Source organism: Hydra viridissima, unplaced genomic scaffold, assembly GCF_058129835.1.
Source record: "Hydra viridissima isolate aposymbiotic clone 2 unplaced genomic scaffold, HvirCarnegie_v1 scaffold_1, whole genome shotgun sequence".
NCBI classification, from domain to species: Eukaryota; Metazoa; Cnidaria; class Hydrozoa; order Anthoathecata; family Hydridae; genus Hydra; species Hydra viridissima.
Window position 1 is genome coordinate 8936695 of NW_028324300.1, and position 10629 is coordinate 8947323.

The window sequence follows — 10629 nt, forward strand, 5'->3', positions numbered from 1 at the left end:
TAACTCTCTGCTTCTCAAAACCATTAGTAAAGTTCTGTTCACCATTTTAGAATAAAAATCGGATGCAGGCAAAAAAAACTTATAAATATTTTTAACTTAGCATATTTTATTGTTCCAGCATCAGTATCACAGAATCATTTCCCATCAATACATATCTATTTTTTAATATTTGCTACTGATTTTTACAACTTTCCAATCCAATTATATACCGTTATAGGGAAGTCTTCCTGTAAATCTTCACTTTGTCGGTGAGAAACTCTTGATGAAAAAATATTTCACCAATTAGGAATGAATGGTTTGTTCATTTCCTCCCAATAGCACATTTGAAAGATGTTAAATACCTTGCTATATTCAATCCAACCTATATGCATTGCTACAGATTGATTGAACTTGCAACATCAATCTAATAGTATGTAAACAGTATATCAACCATTATACGATATAAGAGCACATCCATAACTCCATGAACAATATCTATCTATAGGGGTTATTATAGTTAAACATGCAGCTTTATAAGAGCTAACAAATCTCTAGAGCTAATACAACTGTTCATATTGTGACTTTATATCTATATATATATTTTTTGTAAAAAGTTACAGTGGCTATTGCAGGATCAACAAGTTATCTATAAGTAACTCACTCTCTATAATAGTAAACCTCTGAGAAAAGGGGATTTTTTGAAAAAGACCATCAGTTTCAATCTTTAGCAACATATAGACTTAATTTTCTTATTCTTATATATTTTAATGACAGACTATTTTTTTATGATCTATGTACAAAGAGACATGTACAAAAAAATAAACTTGTTAATAGAGATATCGTAACTAGTTTTGCGCCAAAGTGGGAGAAAACATCCAAAGGGTGAACTCTTTTTAGTTTTTTTAGAAAAATCTGAAGGGAGTCACGTATTATTAACTTGTTCTTGATGAATTTGACGAGACATGCCGCTAAAACAATTATCTTTCAATCTAGGATTTTTTTAGTGCAGAAACACCTTTCCAACTCGTTGAACAAACAACTTTTTAAGAAAAATGAAACATAAAAGGCAAGACTTTTCTTCAGCAAATCAGATTATTTTAATTGTTCAACCATTTTTAAAACTTTACATTTCAATATAAATACTGTACTTAAAAGATACACAATAGTACGTAACGGTTAGGCGGTAAGGGGGTATTTGTTTTTTTCTTGACAAACCGTTACGGAAAATTTGGTCGACCTGAGAAATGTGATAAATCAGAATTTATGAAAGCAATTAGTCGGCTCACGATATCAGCATCTGCTGTTCACAAACGACATTGCAACGAAGTGATATGGATTGTTAACACACGATTAACATCAGCTTACAGAAGGTTTGAATCGCAAAGGTTTCAAGTTGAAACGTTTCTAATTGTACCTTTATTTGTTGCCAATAACTTTACAAAGATCAAAGTTCAAAGCATCCTTCGCATCCATCGAAGAAGTTTGTGCATGCTATTATCAGATTCCTAGAAGAACTAGCTGAAATTCTGTGTCCCGACGAAGTAACATTTCGTTCGCAAGATGATGAAGCAAAGTTCCCTATTGGACTAACCGCTGCAAACAAGTTAGCAACCATGGAATGCACATGAAATGCCAACTCAAGTTAGCAGATCATCATTTTGTTGTGGCTCCTAAACATATGCTAATATTTCGCTGATTGGTAATATAAAGCTTGTCAATACCAAAGACCAAATGATGCAGTGGCTTATTTAAGTGCTTCTTACACAGGTATTAGTAATCATCTGCCTTCACTTATTTTCAAGATAAGAAAAGGGTATCCTCTCTACCTGAATTACATCGAGTGCATCGAGTTTTCAAACTGATAGACAGAAAGAGAAAAAGATAGTCAAGGACAACGTTGGCCGGATGAAAATCCGAGGCACGAATAAAGTGTATACTGTTCAATTGAATACTTTGTTAAACATGACTTGAATGCATTTTTTTGGCAACCAACGTTCCAAGTGCCAAAACTTAATAAAGAATTTAGTTTTAATTAGAATCATCTTGATCCAAGTTTGACAAAGTTCTTGAGTTGATAAACATTCAATTTGCTTAAATCTGGTTGGACCTGGTTATCGATGGTAACCCTGTGTTTGCAGAAGGTGAAGCATCTGTTATTGTGTTGATAAAGTTAGAAGAATGGATAAAAATTTCATGTCCAGTGGTCGCAATATTTTTTTAAAACCGTGAAATGTACAAACAAGAAACGCTGTTTATGTTTTCAAACGTCATATTCTTTAAAGATTTTTAACGCCACATCTATCAGTCTTTCACACGCTGAATGGAATGGAGTAGGCAAAAGATGGCAAAGATCCCATACAAATTTATCATATCAAAGTACTTAATTGCTAAATACCTCGATGCACGATTGAGTTAAGTAAATATTTCCAAGAGCAAAGTGTTACCATACGATTATTCCTGCCCAACATTGACAGAATTAAGCAACATATCATGCAACAGCGGTTCTGAAGAAGATGTTGCACAGATGGACAGAAGAAATTATTGATTATAAGCATGGGAATTTCGGCCTTCGAAATCGACGAAATTAAACGAAATTCGTGTTTCAATTTCGTATCGAAATTTATATTGAATTTCGAAAGACGAAATTTTTAAACATTACAAATTCACGAATTTCGAAATTAAAACTTATGTTTAATTTCGTGTCAATTTCGTTACTTTCAATGACCCGAAATTATACGAAATTTTTTCGCGAAATTAAACAATCCAAAAAATCGAAATTTCGTTCTCAATTTCGATCCGAAATTGAAACACGAATTTCGTTTAATTTTGTCGATTTCGAAGGCCGAAATTCCCATGCTTAATTGATTAGGACCTTATATACCACAATCAGGTAGGAGAGAATAAATCAAACTATACGGCTCATCCAACAAAATAAGATGAGAAATTTGTGATATTTGTTGTTCGATGCGTTTGGAACAAAAAGTCCTCCTTCAGCCAATTGTAAGAAAGGGATCGGTGGTAGTAAAAAAGCAATCAGGTGACGGTGACGGTGACGGTGAGGGCAGTTTATAGCATCTCCAATTTTTACACTTTATGGTTTGAAGAATATGATGACTTGTTCAAACATGATGTGCATACCACCTGCTATGGAAATTCTGAATTTTTACCTCAATTACTTTTAAAATCATTATTTAAATAAATTAGATATTTAGTTATGGTATATATTTATATCCAAAACTATGGCATTTATTTAATTAGCACAATCAATAAAGAGAATCTTTTGATAACAAGGATTCTCGTCCAGATCACCATCTACAATCAGAATGACAACTTGTTTAACAAACAAGCCATTTTTAGTGAAATCTTTAACCTCTTTTAAACCAAGCAGCTTTCTAAAATCCAGGGCGGGAGTTCGACGATAATTGTTCTCCAGATCTGATGGCAAAGTAGGACAAAGTAGAGTATCCAACAAAAATTGGTTTCCCTAAACTGTCATTGTGCACTTCAATAACAGCATTTATATTGATGGGACCTACTTGTGTTGCATAAGCAAAGGTGCGTGTTTGTTTGCAGAAGTCAAACTAATAAACACCTAAAACAGTTTATTTTAAGATAAAAAGCTTTCTTTCCTCATTTTATAAAAATATTTTTTTTACAAACTCTTTTTAGAACTCTGGCCTTGTCATCTTGACTACGGGAAAAAACTTGATGAGGATACAATCTCTTCAAGACGTCATACAATTTCTGTACAGAACTTTTCATTAATATGCCGTAAATGCGCATCGTTTTGTGATTGAACCAACCTAACTTAGACAGCTTTTATGTGTCTTTTGCCTTTATGCGCTACGCTGTTAAGCCGAGCTGTAAAGCAATAAGCAAGAGTTTATATAAAACCAAAAATGAGCCAGGAATTGAGTGAAAGGGATGCGCGTCAATAAATGCAATAAATTATCAAACTTATTGTGTTGGTAGCAACAAAAAAAAAAGTATTTTAAGCGCCCCATTTTAGCCGACACCTGAATTAAAGCCACATCTAGCTTATTCGTTAACACGTTTATATTACCTTTTGCAACTTTCGGTCAACCCACCTAATATTTTTGTGCTTCTGATAACAGCATCTCTTCTTTTTTCATGAACTGCTGAACCCATAAAGAGCAATATCGCTTGCTCATGAACCCATAAAGAGCAATATCGCAAATAGTTTTCAGCAAATCAGTCTGATCCTCTTCAACTTGCGGACGACAACTATTTATTCGGGGTCGGAGTCTTTCATACAGCTGGCGCTAAATTACATACCTTTTTTAAGGCTTCCCTCCATCTATATCGGAAATTTTGGTTTCTCATCATCAAATCTTTCTTTTTCTTATGATCTTTTTCTAGTTCAACTTTCCTTTCCGTAAGCACAAATTCTAGGGGGAGATGTTAATTGTCGGCATTCTCTTGTTCTTGTCAAACCAACTAAATCACTGTTTATCTTTTTTTTTTTTTTTTTTTTTTTTTTAATTTCTAGTTTCAATGAGTCTTGAGCATTTTTTTCTCGCTGTGTTAATAGTAAGTTCGAATATTCTGTGCTTTGATGTGGCTATTTGAGATTCTACGGCTACTAAACCAACTTCGATAGGCTCTACATTGATTTTGAAGCTGAAAACCAGTAGTTAAATAGATTGTCTTTGACTATTCATTGATTTGGAAGAATATCTACTTAATAACTCTTTGACTTTTTAAGGAAGCCTTTTGTTTTTTGTTTTTTGTTTTTTTTTATTCGATATAGAATTTATCTCTTGTTTACATCATATTCGACATTGTTCTTTTACAAATCGGCTCTGTCCATTTTATATAGATTTATTTAAAAATAAATTTGTAAATCAACTAAAACAAATAACTTTCTTTTTGAAGCAGTCTATGCAGCAATATATAAAAACAACAAAACACGAGCAGACGATTTTTAAAACTGATGCATAAAACTAAAGCAAAGCATTTCGAAGATTTACGAACCTTTTCTTCGAAATTAAAAATTCTTTTTTATGTTTTTTCTTAAAAGCTTTGATTTTGGAAGTAATACAAAAGCTGTTACTCAATCTTCCACTTTAACGATTGAACTTTTTTGGAATTTAATTATTCTTAAATTTACTCGTGCTGTATACCAGTCTTCTTTTTTGTATTTTACGGCGAAAACATGTTCTGTTGTGAACTGTCTCAGCGTGGACATATCAGACACTTAAGTGCAACGATGTTTTTTTTTTGCGAACCACGCTCGTAGCGCATTGTTACAAACCTTTTGTTTTAAACAATAGAAATTTAATTCTCTTAAAGTCTGTTGGATTCGTCGAAACTTTTTGGTCTCGTCCAACCAGTCACATCAGCTTGCTTTTAGTTATTAAAGATAACAGCAATAGAACCAAGTTTTAACCTTAATTTTATATAGCTAGACATTCATAATATATCAAGAAATAACGCGGATGATGATATTGAAATTGAGATCATTTACTTAACTACTTTAGTACATGTATAGCTAGAGATATGATAAGTAATACAAAATATCAACTAGTTTTGTAGCTACCTAGAGCATATTGATTTCATGTCCAGGGAACTACTCCATCTACTATATTGCTGTAGACTTCTAGTTTAAGAATATTATATAATTTTTTTTTTTTGTTTAACAACAGAAATATATACAGTTAAGGATAAATAACTTTTACGTAAAATGAATGTAAATACAATAAAGAAAAAAATAACTTGTCACAGTTTTAAAGAACTCAGCAAAGCCAATTTATGGCAAACCGCAAGAATAACTAAGTATTTAATATTAACATAGTAAGATTTACCAGCTATATATAAACTTAACTTTATTTGACAAAAGTAAATGGGTTATTTTGTGCTTTTTATGACAAATGAAATAATATATGAAATATGAAAAACGAAAACTTGCATGGTTTGCTGATTTCTCCGGCCTCTTTGATGTAATGCAATGAGTTGCATCATTTATAAGTCCTTTGTCTTCAGCGATAAAAATGCGTCCTTAAAATTTGATTTCCCCCCCCCCCCCTTCCCTTTTAAACGAATCATCACAATAACACAACCCTTCAGCTCGTGACGTATCACTGTCTAACCTGGTAGGATAAAAGTGATACATTGATTAGTAAAAAAAGTTTTTTTTTTTCATTTTAAATGTTTGCTTCGAAACGTTGTATTTTCATATACATAAAAGATGGTAGAATTTTGTCTTATTTATTTTTTTTAGGGAGGAACAGAGGAATCTTTTACAAAAACGCTACGTAATAAAGTGGGGGTATCAATTCAACCGTGATAGTTCGTTATACGGGGAGGTGGTTGGGTAGGTTAAAGTGTTCTTTTTATCCGTTACGCTTTTTTTGAGCGCCTCCAAAGTTTTCTCATACCGTCCATTTATTACTGATAAATACAGATTACCAGTAATGATTGTTGTAAAAGATTAATGTGTAGTGAAATTTCAATACGCTTCAATATGCTGTTCAAATTAGTGTTGTTATCGACTTCGACTAAATCGACTAAAAGTCGACTAGTTGAAAGTCGAAATTAGTCGACTTTGAAAAATCGAATAGTTGATTTAATCGACTATGGGTTTCTTATTAATCGACTAAAAGTCGATTTAATCGGGTAATCATCCTGGCATCCTTATCTCTATCTTTTTACTTGATTTAATTTTATCAAACTTTAATATTGTTATCATGCTGACCAATTAGTAAATATGTATCTTTATTAGTACTTTATCTTATAAAGATAAATTACTTATAAAGATTGAGCCATGCGTAAGAACATCATTCATAGCGGTTTTTTTTAATTCTACCAAAATATCTGAACATTGAACCTAATTTGCTGTAGCACATAAACTCAATGATATATTATATATACTAGATGTCTAACTTCGATCCGAAATGTGAAGCCGTGGGAGCCATTTCTAATTCGGGCAAAAACGTGCATTTTTAACTTTTATTTCGCAGGTCGGATATAGTTTTTGCCCTTATTACAAATGGCGGATATAGTTTTTGCCCTTATTACAAATGGCGGATATAGTTTTTGCCCTTATTACAAATGGCGGATTCAATTTGTAAACAAAAAAAGCGGCCTCACTTTTCGTCTAATAAAATCCCGCAAGTTAGACATCTAGTATATATAATATATCATTGCATAAACTTAACTCTTAGCTTACTGCATGTACCACCACTTCATTAATTCTTCCTTTTTCTCATTATAGTAACCAGTTGATGCTATTTTAAACAAAATATTGAGTAACGTGTTATAGTACTCTGTAAAGGGTGAAAAAAAGTTTTACAAATCTGCCACCCCAAAAAAGGTTTAGTCGCCCTATCTGCCCCCACCTATCTACACCACTGTTTTTATTAATTTTTTTTTTTTTTGTTTATATTTTGCTTTAATTGTTGTGAAAAATGATGTAAAATGCCCGTCTGTATTTTTTTTTCTTTACTTTGTGATTTTAATTTCCGTTTTTGTTTGTTTATTCGATTTTAATTCATCTAAGAGATTAGATGAATTAAAATTAAACAAAGATAATGCTCTTGATATAACAACAGCATGTGTTATTACAATAGTATTAATTACCACCAAGTTTTTTTGTTTTACTCTCTTAAAGTTCTATTTGTTTCATGGCATCTTAAAAATAAATTGTCCAGTAACATTAAACTATATGATTATAATAAAATTTTTTATTCAAATATTTCAACTAAATCAATTTTTAAGTCGATCTTGATTTAAAAAATTTTTTAAACATTTTGTTTAGTGTAACTCATATAGTGGTACCTATACATAGTGGTACCTATATATATAGTGGTATCTATACTAGTGGTACCACTATATATAAGCGCAAATCAAATCTCCTCCTTATACACGTACATACGATGAATTGTTTTTTTAATTTTTAAGTGTATAGTTTCATAATGTAAAATAATTGATAAGAGTTTAAGAGTGTTTCATAACTTTTATTAAAGTAAAGATTTGAGGGAAAACCTTTGATACCATCAAGAGCGAGAGAGGACACATTTTTCATTTACCCAACTTCTGAGTAGATCCCTCCATTATTTATAGAAGATTGATGCTCGTATGTAATAAAATGATGAATAGTAATTGTCAATAACTATTATAACAGTATAATGGAATAACAATTTAGTTATTAGCAATATTAGACAATCTAATAAAACTATAAGATATTTATAATACTATAACATTGCCATTTAAAGTTTATTTATGTATAGTATAATTTATATAAAATCTAATATAGCAAATAAAGCATAAGTAAAAAATTGCATGATAATATAATGTAATTTAATTATAGTGATTAGAATGTAATTACAAAGTTGTAGCTATAAAGAAAATTAACTTATTAATCACAAATAAAAACAATAGTAACATTTTAAAAAAACTTCACTTTCTTTCTTATTTATTTATTCATCTTTCAATATTCATCTTTTACTATTTATCCTTAAATATTTATCTTTTAATATTTTTTCTTTAATATTCATTGTTTAATTTTAAACTTTTAATATTCTTTTTTTTTTATTCATCTTCTAATATTCAATATCTAATCAAAAATACCCTATTGAAACTAGAACTATTCGGTAGTTGTCAGTTTAAACAGTAGATAATTATAGTTGGCAACAGTTTTTCGTTGTACTGAAAAAAATCTTTGCAGAGTTAAACTATATTTATAGCAAAAACAAAAATCAGTTTATTTTTATTGTTTTTTTGTTTTTATCGTCACTACTATCGTTATCATTATAGCTACCGATACCAATCGATCAAGACCTTTAAATTCAAAAAAACTTGATCAAAATATAGCTTTTTTTTAAATAGCTGGAAAACCAAAGAACTAAAACAAAAGTATTTATATTTTTTAAATACTCATAAACTCTATTTGAAAGTGTGGTTTTCATTAACCCCACCCCCACCATTGCTTTGGATATTCATATGCAAAATTTACAAAATACCGTGGCGTGACCTAACAAGTTCGTATGCTATAAGAAAATCCTAATATAAAAAATGTTAAATTTTGTATATTGTAAAATAATCATTTGGGGAAAATAGTTTTTTTATTTTAACTGATTTTAACTCTAGTTAAAGTAACAGAAACTAGATTTAAGCTCTAGTTAAAGTCACAAATTTATTTTTTCCAAATATTTATTTTATATTATACGAAACTCATGATTTCTTACAATAGGACTTTCTTACAGCATGGGACTTTGTTAGGTCACATCACGGTATACAGATTTTTGTATACAGGATTAGGAGATGGGCAGAAGGATGGGTATTACAATGATGATAATGAAAGTTCAGTTTTTAAACCTCAAGCGTAAATATTAGGGGAAAGGAAAATTGGTATGTTGTTTATTGCATTTGAGTTCAGCATCTATTTATTAGAAGGTGAACAGCGTTAATGAAACTATTAAAAAGATATTTTTAATCCAATATAAAAAGATTATTCCATTTACATAAAATAATACGGGGGAAGCTACAAAACGTTTCACAAAGCGATTATAGCTGCTAATGGTTTAGTTGGTTATCTTTGTTGAAGCAAGAAAGATTTCTCCGAATAAAAATAGCTCGACTTGCAACTAGAATTATTAAAAAAGAAAAAACATACGCACGCACATAAAAACTAACAAAAGAAGTTTTAAGAAACATTATTTTTCAGACTTCGAAAATTGTGGAAATCTTCAATTTCATAGAAGCAGCTGAAAATTAATAATAAACTACTGACGTCTCTTAACATTAACATTTCTTAATGTATTGACGTCAAAGATTCAGCTAACAATATTTTTATAAGTTCTTTGTGGACATTGATCCTAATCTTGCCTGCCTGTATAAATAAATTAATAGAATGCTTAAAACGTATTTTTAAATCTATATTGTCTTAAACATGTCTACAAACGAAACATCTGTTGAAATCGATGAATAATTTACCTTAGGTAAAGCATTAAGTTAACTTTAATCTGAGAAAACTCAAGCAAATTAAATTCTACTTTGCTAATGCAAAAAAATCAAATATATTGGCACACAAATCTTTTAAAAAAATAATTTAAAGATCATAGAGTCTTAAATTTGAAATGTTTAGGATTAAACCGAAAAGAAAAAGCATGAAGGTCGAGTAGGATTTTTGTCGGAATAATATTTCAATGCTATCTAACCGGTTACCAATGTAAATTGGATGTCACAAACTATACAGAAACACGGACTAAAAAAAACAACGTAGATGCAAACTTAGTAAGAGAATGCAAAGAAAATATCGGTGTAACATAAAGTTTAAAATGTCTTGAATTACTAAAAATTTTTTTTGTGTTTCAAGGTGCCAATAAACATGTCTACCAATCAAACATCTGTTGAAATATTTGAATATTTAATTTTTGCGCACTAAAAAGGCTAATTTTTAATGAGCAAAAATTAGCATCAAATTTTTTAACTCATGAAATTACTAATTCTGGTTTTTAGAAATTGTTCATGCAAATAAAACGTTGTTTACAAAGCAGAGGAAAAATGAAACCTTTTTAAGTAGTTTGGCGTTTTTTATAAAACTATTAGTTAATTATAATAGTTAGTTATTATAATAGTTAGTTATTATAATAGTTACCATAGTAGTTAGTTATTATAATAGTTAGTTAT